General features: G+C 46.2%; 1 long non-coding RNA gene across 1 annotated transcript in view; it reads right to left on the bottom strand.

The window, feature by feature from the left end:
- Window positions 1-15,183, bottom strand: part of LOC109491849 — a 209,674-nt gene that overhangs the window by 149,957 nt on the left and 44,534 nt on the right. Inside the window, exon 2 of the long non-coding RNA XR_002736121.2 lies at window positions 2,292-2,547. This is a non-coding gene — a long non-coding RNA (uncharacterized LOC109491849). The remainder of the gene's footprint in view (window positions 1-2,291; window positions 2,548-15,183) is intronic.

Below are 15,183 nucleotides of genomic sequence, written 5' to 3'. Positions count from 1 at the left end.
CAAGCCATCTCATGCAACCAATGGTGCCAGTAAGGGTATCAGTCATATGGATCCATTGTTTCTACAAATACTTATGGCCACTATATTGCAAAGCATTTAAGGTGAAAGAAAGAAAGAAAGAAAGAAAGAAAGAAGGAAAGAAAGAAGGAAGGAAGGAAGGAAGGAAGGAAGGAAGGAAGAAAGAAAGAAAGAAAGAAAGAAAGAAAGAAAGAAAGAAAGAAAGAAAGAAAAAAGTCCACCCAGGCATTGCCTCAGCCTGGCCTCCTGGCCCCACTCACAGTACCTTTTGCCTACCTTCTACCCAAACACACTAATATCATCAGATGCTAAGAAGACATTCTTGAAGCAAAAGCAGACATAGGCATTCACCAACACAACAGAGGGGTGGTTCAATCTTCGCCTAGCCAGAGCCTACCCACCATGCCTTCTTGCCTACTTGCCCACCATCGGCCCCCCGTCCATCCACACCAGGTTCCCACCCACCCCTCGTCCCCACATCGCCTTCTCCACTAGTCACCGCTTCGGTGTTCTGTGCAGCCGTGTCCTGTTTAATAAGCAAACTCTCAAACGGCACCAGACTGTTATACCAGTGTTCTTTCCACCTCACTGTCCAAATGGAAGAGTGGCTTTCCCTTAATTATACATAGTTCTCAATCCCCCTTCCTGACGAAGCTGTTTCCTCTTCCCTGGCCCCAATTTGCAGATGGTCACACTTGCTCTCAACCTCCTCGCAGACCATTGTCCTTCAGCCATTGCCCGAGAGCCCTTCTCCTCTGCAGCCCCCTTCCCTCCCTCCTTGATACAGTCCTCTGACGCTTGATGCCTCGAGCATCAGCTCACCTGAGACTCCATCCGTACCCTAAGCTTTTGTTGATGACTGATGACCTCTCAGATCCCAACCTCCTCACCGGCAATGACCTTCATCTCCTTTCTATTTCTCGCAACAAATCAGCAGCCCTCAAAGCATGGTCCTTGGACCAGTAGCATCAGCATCACCAGAAACTTGTTAGAAATGCCAATCTCGGACCCACTCTAGACCGGCTGAATCAGAATCTCTACGGGTGGGGCCAGCGATCTACTTTAACAAGGCTTCTGGGTGATTCAGGTGCATAATTTGAGAACCATGGGGGCAGGGGATGGTCATACCAGGGACATGTCATCAATTGGAGCTTTTCTTCTCCAAGATCCCTGCTTTACCAATTAGTCATCGTCTTTTCTGCTTCTCTCAACTTTGCTACACTAGCATTTGCCTCGGTCTAAAGGTTGAGATCCTCTTCTGGCCTCAACTTGGTCCAGTCTGGACCCCTGGTGAGCCATTTCCTTCATACCCCTGAGCTTGCAATTGCCCCGTAACCGGTTTCCCCTGGATTTGAACTTTTGGCAAAAATTACGCAACTGTGCTGATTTAACTCCAACTAGCTATGTTACCGGGCCCTCGCTTCCGGTGTATAACCACATTAGTCATTTTCTTTTGGGTGTGCTCATTTGTTCTTTACGATGTTTCTTCCCCCCATCTCTTTTCAGGTGGGCTCCACGCCCAGCACAGAGCCCAACGTGGGGCTTGAAGTCGCGACCCTGCGATCAGGACCTGAACTGAGATCAAGAGTCAGGCACTCAACTGACTGAGCCACCCAGGTGCCCCTGTCCTTTACAATACTTCTGACATTTCTCCATTTTCTTCAATAGTAATATGTCCATCCGGTCTTCCACGCTTTGGGCCAGTGGCCTCGAGCCTTACTTTACTGAGAACAAAGTCACCCAACCAAGTTCCCTCCGTTTTTTCCCCACTGCTCTCCAAACCATCTCTGTGGCTGCTCCTCTTGGGCTCCATCTGGCTGATGCTCTAAATCTTCTCCCTCACGACTCCATGAGAACCCCACTCCTCAGGAATGCCAGTGGAACGTAGGGCCTCTAAGAAGGGAAGTTGGAGGCCATGGCTGTTCAGAGGGCCGAGGAGGTTGTCCGTGATTAATGGTGACACATGCCAGAAATAGATCCAAGATAATAAAACTGAGGAAAGGTTGTTTTGTCGTGGCCAATACCAGATAACTGGTTTCAAAATTGCGATTTCAGCAGAGAGGCAAGGACTGAAGACAGATTGTAGGAGTTTAAGAGAATGAAGTAAGGGGATGAGGGGGTATGTGTGGCCCACTATTAAAAGAATTTAGCCATGCAACGAATGGTAAGAAACGTAGCTACAGAGCAAAACCGAAAGGATCTATTCATCAAGACTCTTCCTTGCAAGTGACAGAGTACCTTCATCAACTCACGTAGGACCAAACAAGGCTTACATGATCAGCTGGAGATGTGGAGATGTCAGTACCCAGAGATCGGATGCTTCCAGGACCATTGTTCTCACCTCTGCTGCCCTGATGTATCTTTCACACTCCCATGAAGACAGGCACAGGCCAGTTCCATTCCACGGGCTGCTGCTGGCATGGTATGTATCTTTGCAACTTTGCCATCACAAAAGAAAGCCTTCCTCCACAGCTCCTGTCAAATGCCATCAAGACTCGGATTGGCCCAGTCTGAATTCTGTGCCCAGCCCTGTGGGTAGAGAAGGAAGGGGAAGACGGGGTATTAGGGTTGAAGATCCCCCATTAGAAATGCAGATGAATGAAGGAGGGGCTATTCTCCGCTCTCCCCCAACACGAATGGCGCTCAGACCAACAGACTAGGAAGAGTTGAGGTACAGGGCAGATGAAAACAACCAATACCAACTGGACGTGGTTAGCCTTGGATAGGGACAGAAGCACCTCTTCAGACACCAGGATGGATGTGAGTGTGTGTGTGTGTGTGTGTGTGTAACCTGTATATGTGTATATACAGCAAAACCTTGGATTGCGAGTAACTTGTTGTGCAAGTGTTCCGCAAGACAAGCAAACATTTCTAATAAATTTTAACTTGATAAACGAGCGATGTCTTGCAATATGAGTAGTACAGAATGCCAAACGTCACATGATCACAACTAAGCCAATGGTTCTTGACATTCGCTTTGATATACAAGTGCTTTGGATTACAAGCATGTTTCCGAAATGAATTATGCTCACAAACCAAGGTTTTACTGTATACATATATAATGTATATATGTTATATATGTACATATATAATGTGTATGTGTATATACACATGCATCCAGTTGTATAGTTATGTAGTTATAGACAAATGTCACAGGCAGGGTACTCTGAAAACAGAGTACAGCTTTGTTAGCAAGATGTTTACTGGGGGTAAACACTTGTGAAGGGAGGGGAGGAGCTGTATTTGGCAAAGGTAGAAGTCAAGCCACCATGCAGACCTCCATCAGCCCAGAGGAGAGCTCTGGAGTAAGTGTCACTAATCAGAATTGTCTTGTGTGAGTCAGAAATGGCTGGACCAGGGGCGCCTGGGTGGCTCAGTCGGTTGAGCGTCCGACTTCGGCTCAGGTCATGATTTCACGGTTCGTGGGTTCGAGCCCCACATCCGGCTCTGTGCTGGCGGCTTGGAGCCTGGAGCCTGCTTCGGATTCTGTGTTTCCCTCTCTCTCTGCCTCTCCCTCACTCATGCTCTGTCTACCCTTTCTCTCAAAAATAAACAAAGGGGGACGCCTGGGTGGCGCAGTCGGTTAAGCGTCCGACTTCAGCCAGGTCACGATCTCGCGGTCCGGGAGTTCGAGCCCCGCGTCAGGCTCTGGGCTGATGGCTCAGAGCCTGGAGCCTGTTTCCGATTCTGTGTCTCCCTCTCTCTCTGCCCCTCCCCTGTTCATGCTCTGTCTCTCTCTGTCCCAAAAATAAATAAAAACGTTGAAAAAAAAATTTTAAAAAAAATAAACAGGGGCGCCTGGGTGGCGCAGTCGGTTAAGCGTCCGACTTCAGCCAGGTCACGATCTCACGGTCTGTGAGTTCGAGCCCCACGTCAGGCTCTGGGCTGATGGCTCAGAGCCTGGAGCCTGTTTCCGATTCTGTGTCTCCCTCTCTCTCTGCCCCTCCCTCGTTCATGCTCTGTCTCTCTCTGTCCCAAAAATAAATAAACGTTGAAAAAAAAAATTTAAAAAAAAAAAAAAAAAAAAAAAATAAACAAAGGTTAAAAAGAGAAAGAAAGAAAGAAGGAAAGAAAAAGAAAGAAAGAAAGAAAGAAAGAAAGAAAGAAAGGGCTGGACCAAAGTGCCTGGGACTTTACCCACCTGTATCACTCAGTCACTGGATGCGAGCTACCTCAGGAAAGGCATGAGCTCAGGAAAAATCATGCCCTATGCCACTGAGGCAGAGTTGGAGATGGTGACAGCTGAAAGCTGCTGTCTGCACTCCCCATAACTGGGTAGTCCTTCTATATATATTTTTTACATTTATTCATTTTTGAGAGACAGAGAAAGACTGAGTACAAGGCGGGGGGGGGGGGGGCGCAGAGAGAGAAGGTGACACAGAATCTGAAGCAGGCTCCAGGCTCTGAACTGTCAGCACAGAGCCCGACGTGGGGCTCGAACTCCCGTACTGTGAGACTATGACCTGAGCTGAAGTTGGGCACCTAACCGACTGAGCCAACCAGGCACCCCTTGAAAGAATTTATTTAAAAAGTTATGTCAAATGTCATAACCTAGGTCATAAAGCAGTGTGGTCCTTTGCTATGTCGGGTAAAAAAATCTTAAATGCCAGTACATTCTTTCACACACCTCTCATCAAGTGGTAGAATCTGTTTTCTCTTCCCTTGAATCAGGGCTGGCCTATGACGGTTTTGATCTTTAGACTGTCAGAAGAGATACTATGTTATTTCTAAGCCTAGCTTTTAAGAGAACTTTGTCTCTGGGAGCCTGAATATGCCAAATAAGAAGTCCAATGACCCTGTTGAAGATATCACATGGAGAGATTCCTTGGTGATGGAGAGGAAGCCAGCTGAGTGACCCCAGCCTTCCTGCCCATCCAGAGCAAGGTGCCGGGCATTGGATGAAGCTGGCTTGGCCTCCTCCGATCGGCCCCCGGCTGAATGCCACCAAGCGACCCAGTCGATGCCAGTCAGGCAGGCCCTGCCTGAGTATCTGACAGAATTGTGTTATATTATAAAATGGAGTTGTTTAAAACAGCCAATTCGGGGTAGGGGGCGTATTTTGATATGCAGCAACAGATAACTGGAAGAATAGGCAAAAGCAGAACCAAGGACATGGCACATTCTGGAAACAGTCAACACAAGACTGAAGACACAACGCGAAAACAGCACAGGGAAGAGCAACGATGGACAGAGATTTGTACGTGAGCAAGCTGGTTGTGAGGGGGTTTGCAAACACGTGTGACAGATCTGACTTGTGCCAAGATGGACATCGCTGGCTTCCCAACTCCCGTGAAGTAGCAGACGAGGTCGTCTGCCGATGCTAAGAGCTGGGAGGAAATGAGACTGGGGCTTGGAGAACAGAGAGAAACTTGGGGAAACTGTGGCACAACGCCAGGAAAAACGCAAGGTCTGAATAATAAGGTCATCAGGAAGTGCCCGCTGTAGTCAAGTGGCCAGGACGTGCGTTGGTCCAGATCATCAGTGTTTAGAGACCCTCTCACATGATGCTGTGTCACTGAGGAGAAGAATGGGACTGACCCAGTCACAGTGGGCACTGGAGCAGGTGTGAGGAGGGAGGGCGCGAGGGTGTGAACGAGAAATGCAATAAGACGGGTGAAGGATAGGCTGAGAGTGTTGGCATCTTGATGACGTAAAGACCAGCATCTCAGGGAGTGGGAGTGGCTAAAAGAGTTCTTTCGTCATTTATTTATTCATTCAACAAACACTTACTGAGTTGTGTCAACTGTGTGCGAGTGTAATTCAAAGCTGCTCAGTTTCTCCGCTTGACAGCAAACAAGAATAGGAAGAGAAAATGAAATGAACTAAGTCCACTTAAGAGGAGTTGGATCCGATGGACAATATGATCGTCTGCGTAATCCGTGGGATTAAATTATGTTTCCATTGCTTTTGAGAGCAAAGAGTTTACCATATCCTAATTCTTTAAACACATTGCGAAAGAAATGCATGGAAGGGCCCTGTCTCAGACTGGCCCCTGAAATATATCCTGTTCAGAAAGACTTTTAAGTAATTTTTTAAATGCTCCAGGCTCTGGACAGACCATATAGAAAATCTGACTTCTGACCTCTGCTATATAATCAAGGATAAAGATCTTAACCTTTCTGTCCTTCCATGTAATTAACCTATGGCATATTACAACCCTGACCCCCTCTGTTCTCAGCATTCCTTAATTCCACTCACTCAGCACACAGTACTATGCTCCAAGGGTTGGGCTGGGCCCAATAGAAACAATGGTTATTAACAATGTTGCTTATCTTCAAGAAAACCTTGGTTTAGTATGGCAGATAGGCCCATAATCAGTTAACCACAATACAGTGTGCCAAATATTAAGATTATGGCTACATACTAATCTTAGCATGTGTTCAACTAGTTAGCCATATTGTGTTATTATTATAAGACAGGAAGTAGAGATGTTACATGAATTACATGCCTACCATTTGTTATATACTTCAGATAAATTACTTTATTTACTTCTCACAAAGTGTTGTAACAAAATAGGTATTGTTGGGGGGGGGGGGCCTCCTCCTATGGCTCAAAGAAGAAACTAACTTGCCCGAGGTTAGGTATGTTACAAAGGGCTGGAAGAGGACATCTGGTCCAAAACCTATGCTGTTTTCCCAAGCCTCATGAAGTACTACGCTTATTGGCATATGTCCGTTTCTTAGATTGGGTTGTATTTTTTGGGGGGGTGGGGGGTAAGAATGCTGCCCGACTCGTCCCTATTTTCCTCCTATGTCAAATATATATTAGCTGATCAACAAGTCTGCATTTCGGAACCACAATGAAGTACCAGTCAAACAAAAGATGTTCCCTAGAAGTACCTACTTGGCCTTAAACTTATTATTTGTTACGAAGAAAAGCATGAATGAAAGAATGTGTGAATGAATAAACGAATGCATGCATGACAGCCGCTGAATGCGCTCTTGTCTCAGGACACTCACATTTGCTGTCCCCCACTCACCCCCGTCTGCCATGGTTTTCCCCCAGACTGTCACATAGTGTGTTCCCTCCACTCTTTTCTTGAGTTCTTCAGCTCAAACGTCACCGTTCACTGACCACCCTATGTAAACAGCAACCACCCCCTCCAACAGTCACCTCTATATCCTCACCCTGCTCCGTTTTTCTTGCAGGATTTACCGCCACCTGACTTCTTACATACATGTTAGTCTACTCATCTCGTGTCCCCTGCGAGAACGTATTATACTCCACGTGAGCTGGACCCTTTTCTGTCTTACCCACTGCTGCATCCCCAGTTATGGGTGCCCCATTAGCATCTGCTGATGAATGAACTTGCCCATTGAACATGGTCGCAGAAATCCAATTCCTTCCTACCCTCCCTCTTGTTATATCCTGAGAAACCCAATAATTGTTATCAACCCTTTAAACAGTGCTGTGTTCCAGAAGTACAATCTCTCTGTGAGATTGCATTTCTTTTCCTTCCCTGCTCCGGCTTTATGCGCGTGCACACACCAAGGTTCTGCCTGGATATGTTGCCACTTTTCCCATCTGCGGGAGTTGGAGATAAACCCTACTGTGTCCATTCTCTCCTCGGTGAATTGAAAGGGTAAAAGGACCCCTTTCCACCTGCTGGGAGGAAGCCTTTTGGACTCCTCCCCCTCTGCATACCTCCTCTTGACCACTGGTGGTGGTTTGGAAGTTAAGTGAAATATTGTTTCAGCTACTGTGAGGTTGGAAGAGGGGAAAAAAAGAAACTCTGCGGGCTAAGGTTTGCTTCATAGCAGGACAAAAGCGGTGCAAACAGCTTCGTTCAGGTTTTCCCTGCCTCCTACGGACAGCCCACAATCAAATACTGTCATTAGAAAGGAAGTTCACTATCGTACGCAGGCTTTCTCGTTTTGTTTTGTTTTAGATAATTAGAGAAAGTACTCGTTTCAAGATGGCACGGGAGCATAATACCATAGTAATATTTGTTGCAGTGGGATTTTGCCTTTATGATAATATTTTCTGCGGTGGCGACCAATCTTATCGCCCGGTTCTCTGTGTCTCTAATTACCTGGAGTAAAACATCGCAACCCCGTGATATTTAAGGGTAGGTCCTATGTGACTAGGATGTTAACAGACTTTAATGCAGAACCTTTGGGATTAAAAGAAACTAAGCTGCCGAGCTCACCCTCAAAGCTGAAATAGTAATTATACTTTGGATGACTCCTTTCCTTTTCTCACTTTCTTATCCCCACCTTCTGTGGGGGACTCATTAGAAATGAGTCAGGATTGGAATTTTCCCTAAATTCCCAGTGAGATTCCAAGAGGGCCAATGATGCCTTAGGGTCACACAGCTAGAGACAAAATAAATAAATGTAGACACAACTAAAGCCCATGTCTGTTGGCTCCTAGGACCTCCCCTACTTGCTCTAAATAGCCCAGAAAAACTGAAAACCTGGGCCACGGACCACAGTCCTTTCCCTTCAGATCCGAATTTCTGGATCTCCAACTCAACAAGAAGTCCCAGTGTGGACGGCGTTCAAAGAAGGAAGGCTTTGTGGAGGTACTTTGCGATCAGAGCCAAAGTGGAAAGTGTACTCCCTAGAAACCCAGCCTGGGGCCGGTGACTACAGGGGAGAAAGCCCTGGATCACATACTGAACATACTGAACAGGAGCCCCCAGATGAGCCTTCCAGAGCCACCTGATTTCTTCTCTGGCCAAGCATGTGGTCTGAAACCCTCGCGGGTTCAACAATAAATCGTTGTTTCTCTTCTTAAATTCCTTCCTTGCAATGAGTAGAGTTACTTACCCTATGATTAATAGCGCCCTGAAAATATTCATACAGGTGCACTTCTTCATCATGACTGTCCCCCCCCTCTTTTCCCCTTTCCATCTCCTCCCTCCCTCTTTCCCCCTACTTTGCTCTCTCTCTCATCATAAACCTTCAAATCCTCAATCTTGCTTGGGGGTATTCGTGGGCTATTGCTGCATTAAAAATTACCACAAAATGAGCATCTGCAAACAGTACAGATTTATCATTTGGCAGGTTCTCTGGGTCACAAGCCTGGGAAGGGCGCGACTTGATCTTCTGCTTGGAGTCCCGCTGGGCTGAAATCAAGGCGCCGGCGGGGGGCTGCTGTTCCCATCGGGGTCCGCTTCCAAGAGGACCGGGTGCCAGTGCAATTCACGTCCTTGAGGCCGCAGGATGGAGCTGCCCATCTTCCTGCTCGCGGTCCGCTGAGGACCGCTCTCCGTTCCCAGCGGCTCCTCGAAGTTCCTGCCACGCGCCCCCATTGGCCATTCACGACGTCTTGTGTTGGCTTTCCTCCAGAGCAGCTGGCGGCTGTCTCTCTACCCCTTCTGCAACCAGTTGGAGATGACCCTGCTTTTAAGGGACTGACGTCATTCGCTCAGGTCCATCAATTGTCGTACCATACAGCCTCATCCCCGGAGTAAACCTCGTCCTATGCCTAGTCCCAGGGAGGACGCAGGGCATGCATACGTGGGCCCTAAGAAATGGTGGGGGTCATCTTAGCATTCTGCCTGTCACACTTAGCAACAGCAGACTCCATCTGTGTGGCACGGGGTAGGACACACCAAGACATTTTCTTTTCTCTTCCAAGAGAGGACCCTGCTCTCCTACTCGAAACACTCCTGATGCGTCCTCTGAAAGCCACTGTTTTCTCTAACGTCTTCGAACTCTCTGGTTATTCCTCCAGAAACCACTGTGTTGGTTCCTCCTGGCCTCCCAACCCTTAAATGCTAGATCCCCCCCACCCCCGGCCTTAAGCCTCTTTATCTACAGCATTTCCTAGAGCTCTCATCCCACCCAAGGGCCTAAAGTACCACCTACGCACAGTGGCTCCCAAATTTATCTCTGGCTCAAATCTCTGCCCTGAATTCCTGACTCACCTACCCAGTTGCTGCCTCGGTGTCTCCACTCACTGTCCAATAGGTACAGGAAGCTTAGTGTTTCTCAAAATAACTCACTTCTACTCCTTCCCTGAACTGTTCCTCTCCACGCCTTCCCCGGCTCAGTAAATGGCAACTCTTCCGTTCTCATACTGATTTTTTTTTTTTTTTTAGGTCAAAATCCTTAGGATCTTCCCTAGCTCCTCTTTCTCTCACATAGCCCAGACACAATTCATCAGCAAAGTCCCTCGACTCGACCTTCAAAACATGTGCAGAGTCTGATAACTGCTTACCGCCTTGTCTGGGTTTCACAGTAGATACCTAACCACCATATTAATTTCCATGGCTGTTCCCGCCCCCCCCCCTTCCTCACTCCAGCCTACACAGCAGCCAGATGGACTCCTGTAAACATCAAATATACCCTGTCACTCCTCGGCTGAAAATGTGCCCAGAGAAAACACCAAAGTCTTCACTTCATGATCTGACCCCTGTCCCCTGTCGGCTCCCGACATGCTGTGCACCCCTTCCTCCATTTCACCACAGTGCAGTCCCTGACACCCCTCCCACATCAAGTGTGTTCTGCCCACAGGGCCTTTGCACTTGCTTTTCCCACTGCTCTTCTTCCAGATGCCCACCAGATACCCACTCGCTTCCTCACTCTTTTCTTCTCTGCTGCAGTAATAGCATCAGACAGAATTTCCCCAACAACCTTATATCCTTGGGACTCTCTATCCCCTCTACCTCATTTTATTTTCTTCGTGGTGCTATCCCTTCCCAAAATATGAGGTCATACAGTGTATGTCTTTATTTCCCATCACCATATTAAAATATAAGCCCCACAACAAAGGGAACTTGTCATTTCAGTGTTGTGTCCCGGAGCCTTGATTAGAGGGTCAGCAACATCGTGAGTATTCAATGAATATTTGCTGAATGAGTGAAAAATGTCCAATAGCTTACACATTAAAGAACACAGATTTTCTTTACATGGTGTTTTGTGGGTTTTTTTTTTTTTTAGTAGAATTAAAGAAGGCTTAGGATAACCCTGTAACTCTTTTTAGAAAATGAGCAAATTCAACCCATGTAACATCAGAGTGAGAACAAAGGAAGACCTTCACGGAAGAAAGATATTCAAATGGGCTATATATTTTCTTTCATCTCAAGGACTATAGAATAAGTTTGGGTCAAGTGTGGTCAGCCTTGATGGAGACTAGAAGATCTTTTGTGTCCCTACACTTTTTTCCATAAGCCAGACCGGATTCCCACCTCCACACCTTGGCTCTGTGGCTCTCTGACTGGTCTGTCTTCACCTCAACTTCTCAAAATCCTACCCACCCTTCCAGATCCCTCTGAAACACCATTTTTATCATCAAGTATTTCTTGATTCTCGCACATCACGTGCCCAAAGCGCCCTACAGCGCCCTATCTCAGATGGCCATCTCTGTGTGCCTCCTTACCCCTCCCTCTTCCCACACGTCCCCACCTTAGAGGGCATGGTTTTGCATGATTTCTCTTTCCTCCATAGCACTTAGCACCACGTCTCACCCGAGAAGATGCTCACCTGCTATATGGTTGTGGAATGAGATTAGAATGACTTGAATAATGATCACTTTTAATTTGGAAAGAGGCATTCAGCTAACAGACTGTTTCTTTGCACTTTCAGGCCTTAGGGACAGAGCTACAGTCACCTTAACCTCCGACAGTCAGTCCAATAGCCTGAGACTACAGTCACCTGTCCAGCTTGCTCAGAGGAAGCTCCGGACCCAATGAGGGTCCTATTATTTCATCAAATGTAAGGAGCAGTCAAGAATGGTCAGGGGAAGAAAAAAAAACCTCTTTGTAAGTGCATTAAACTCTCTACCTATTTTCCATTTCATGCTCACTAGCTGCATTTCAAAAAAAAAAAAAAGTACTTTTAAAATCTTTACGAAAAGCAACTTCTTTTCGATTCAAGCAGACTAACGCTATTCACCCTGCACTGCCCATCGCCCTTGCTAATGCTTCCAGGGGAACATAGCAAAGGGCTACTTTCCTTTACAGTCTTTGATTTGTTCTTTCTGCATCCTGTAATTTCCATCCACACCGGAGAGCCAAGTGCTGTGTGGGGCTAATTAAACACTATAATTATCCATGAGCTATGGCCCAGAAGCAGAGAGAAAATCTAACACATGTCTGATTGTAATATCAGGTAAATACTCAAGATGTGTGACTGGCAAAATGCAAAATATTCTATTCATTTAATATTCTTGATGAATAGTGAATTAGTCTAATCACATTAGCTATTCTATTCATTTATTAGGTGAGAGTGATTAGAAGTGAATAACTACAGAAAAAACCCTCTCAAGTTGCAAAAATTAGACTTCTATGGTTTTATTATGTTTATTTTCAACGGAAGGTAATTGTCTGTAGCTTTCCTGAGATAGTCTATACCCCTCCCCTAGCTTTGCCCCTCGAAAAAACTGAGTGCTGGTTACAAGGGTAGAGAGAACAGATAAGAGAGTGCAAACCTGGCATACAAATGCTTATATAGATTGTAGAAACACATAACAATATCCCATACAAACATCATGCTTCCAAGGATGTAACCATGCTGTGTTTCTTTTTCTTTTTTTTTTCCCCCCCACGGAGGTATGATTTACATACAATAAAATGCATAAATCTTAAGTTACATCTCAATGCATTTTTACTTATATATATGCCCATGTGACTACCACACAGTTCAAAACGCACGTTTCCTAGAAACGTTCCCCTGTGCCCCTTCCCGGGGGTAACAACTATTCCAACTTGTATCACCATACACTGGGTTAGCTGGTTCCTAAAATCAAACAAATGGAGTCATACAGTCTCACATTAATTTTTAAAGAATGGTGTAAAGTTATTTTATGAAGTCATTTTAATACAGAAAATCAAATCAAATGGGAAAGTCCATAAAACACCACTACAAGGAGAGGAGAGGAGAGGAGAGGAGAGGAGAGGAGAGGAGAGAAAGGAAAGGAAAGGAAAGGAAAGGAAAGGAAAGGAAAGGGCCTCAACATCAAAACTATTAATAAAAGTAATACATATGTATTACTAGATATTTCACACATTACAGAAAAATACTGGGGAAAGCCTTCACTTCTTCAAAAGTCATTCATTCCTAGCAAACCCTGCTGGATCTCCCCCACTGATTCCTTCACATCCTCCCTCCATCCTTCTGTGCCCCGCTCTGGGCTCCAGAAGGCTGACCTCTCCGGGGACCCTCAATGGCTCCCTGGTTCCCTAGTGTCTACTTGGGAACTGTCAACGGAACACCAGCTGCAGATGGGAAGGGAGTGGTGAGTCAGGTGGGGCTGTTTACTCCCCTGGCTCTCTCCCTGTCGGGTAGCTTTGAAAGAGTCACACTTCAGGCAGCCCCCTCCTAAAGCTAGCTACTCTCCCCAGGGATAGGAACAACTCCCTCCCCTTGACTCTTGAGGCCTCAAGGTTACGATTCCCAGCTTTGGCTTGTCCCCGATTTCTTCAACACTTCTGGTCAGTTTTCTTTAATCCTTCCCACACCTTTGTAAATAGCTCCTTCATTAAACTCTCCTTGGGGCGCCTGGGTGGTTCAGTCGGTTCAGCCTCTGACTCTTGATTTCAGCTTCAGGTCATGAAATTGAGCCCCTAGTTCAGATCTCTGAGAAGCTCTCTTCCCTGAAGAGAAGCATGGAGCTTGCTTGAGATTCTCTCTCTCTCTCTCTCTCTCTCTCTCTCTCTGCCCCCTCCCCCCCCCCCCCCCCCCCCGCCGGCCAAATTAAAGAAAGAAAGAAAGAAGTGCTCCTCAGCTGTTCCACTTGAATGTGCTGTCTTCTGCCCCAGATTACCATCCACGTTAAGTTTTAAATAGATCTTACAGGAAATACTTTGGTTTCTATAGGCTATAAACTGCTCCAGGAACGATAAAACGGTCTCTAGAGGGTTTGTCAGCTACCTACTTCTAATCATCAGAATCCACTTACGGCATCCACACCCCTCACTCATCCCGATCTTAAAGCATAATAACAAGTGATCCCAAATCTGTAATGTACTATCTTGAAGCTCCCCACGTTACTTGTAAGAAGTGGTAAACTTCTTCAGATGGGGCATCAGCTGTAGGTCCACATCTCTCTTGCTGCAATTTCAGACTGGTCTTCAGACATGGGTGGGTGGGGCCAATATGGCTATGGTGGGACTAAAGCCCATAGGGGACAAGAACATAGTCAGAAAATAAGTCACTCGTTTTAAGTGTCCAGACCCCTACATTCAGATAGACTACACTGAGGTGTGTGAAGAAACTCAGATGTGCTGTCAGAGCGACCATCATATTTAAAGAACTGTAGAAAGAACCAGAGATGCTTATGGTCCAGTAGCAAAGACCTGAGAAGAAGCGCCGGGATGATGCTCTAAGGATGAGACCATCTCTGGAGCTCCAGAGGACGAATGCAGAGCCAAGGGGTGGAGCTTACGGTGCATGGGGCTCTCCGCCTGTCAATTTCACTCCACGCATTCACTCCTTCAACGAATAATTATTGAGAATCTACCACATTCCAGACACCGTATTTGGTGCCAGTAAGTACACCAGTGAACAAGAGAGCGAGTTCCTGATACCTTGAACTGACATTTTGTGTTGGAATAGAAAATCAGCAAAAAAACAAAGGAATATGTAATATATAATTATGATATATAATATGTCTGGCATTGACAAGTGCTATACAGAATAAGGCAGGATAAGGAGGCTATAAAGAGATGAGAGGATGTTCCTTTTCATATAGGGTGATCAAGTTCAGATCTTTGAGAGTTCTCTTCCCTGAAGAGAAGGATCCACATGGACATCTGGGAGGGATCCATGTGAACATGCAGGAGAAAGATGTTCCAGGTGGAGGGAACAGCATCTACAAAGGTCCTGGGGTGGGTGTATATTTCACCGTATTTGAGGAAAGTAAGGAGATCGTGACTGGAGTCGGATGATCACACCCAGGAGTGGATAAGGAATGTGATAGAAACTAAGCTTCCACCTTAATCTGCTGGAGACAGATTGTGTAGGGCTTGAGCCCCTAATGGGACTGTACTTTTCACTTTGAGTGAGATGGAAAGCTATTGGAAGATTTTGAGCAGGGGAGAGACATGATTAGACTAATGTTTTAAGAGGATCACTCTGGATATTATGTTGACAATAATCTATAGTTGAGTGGAGGGAGAAATAAGGAGACAACCAGGAGGCCGTCAAAATAATCCACATGACAGGGGCGCCTGGGTGGCTCAATCGTTTGAGCGTCTGACTCTTGATTTTGGCTCGG

Source organism: Felis catus, chromosome D1 (assembly GCF_018350175.1).
Source record: "Felis catus isolate Fca126 chromosome D1, F.catus_Fca126_mat1.0, whole genome shotgun sequence".
Classification (NCBI taxonomy): Eukaryota; Metazoa; Chordata; class Mammalia; order Carnivora; family Felidae; genus Felis; species Felis catus.
Note: the sequence above shows the minus strand (reverse complement) of the source record. Positions and strands in the feature narration are given on the sequence as shown.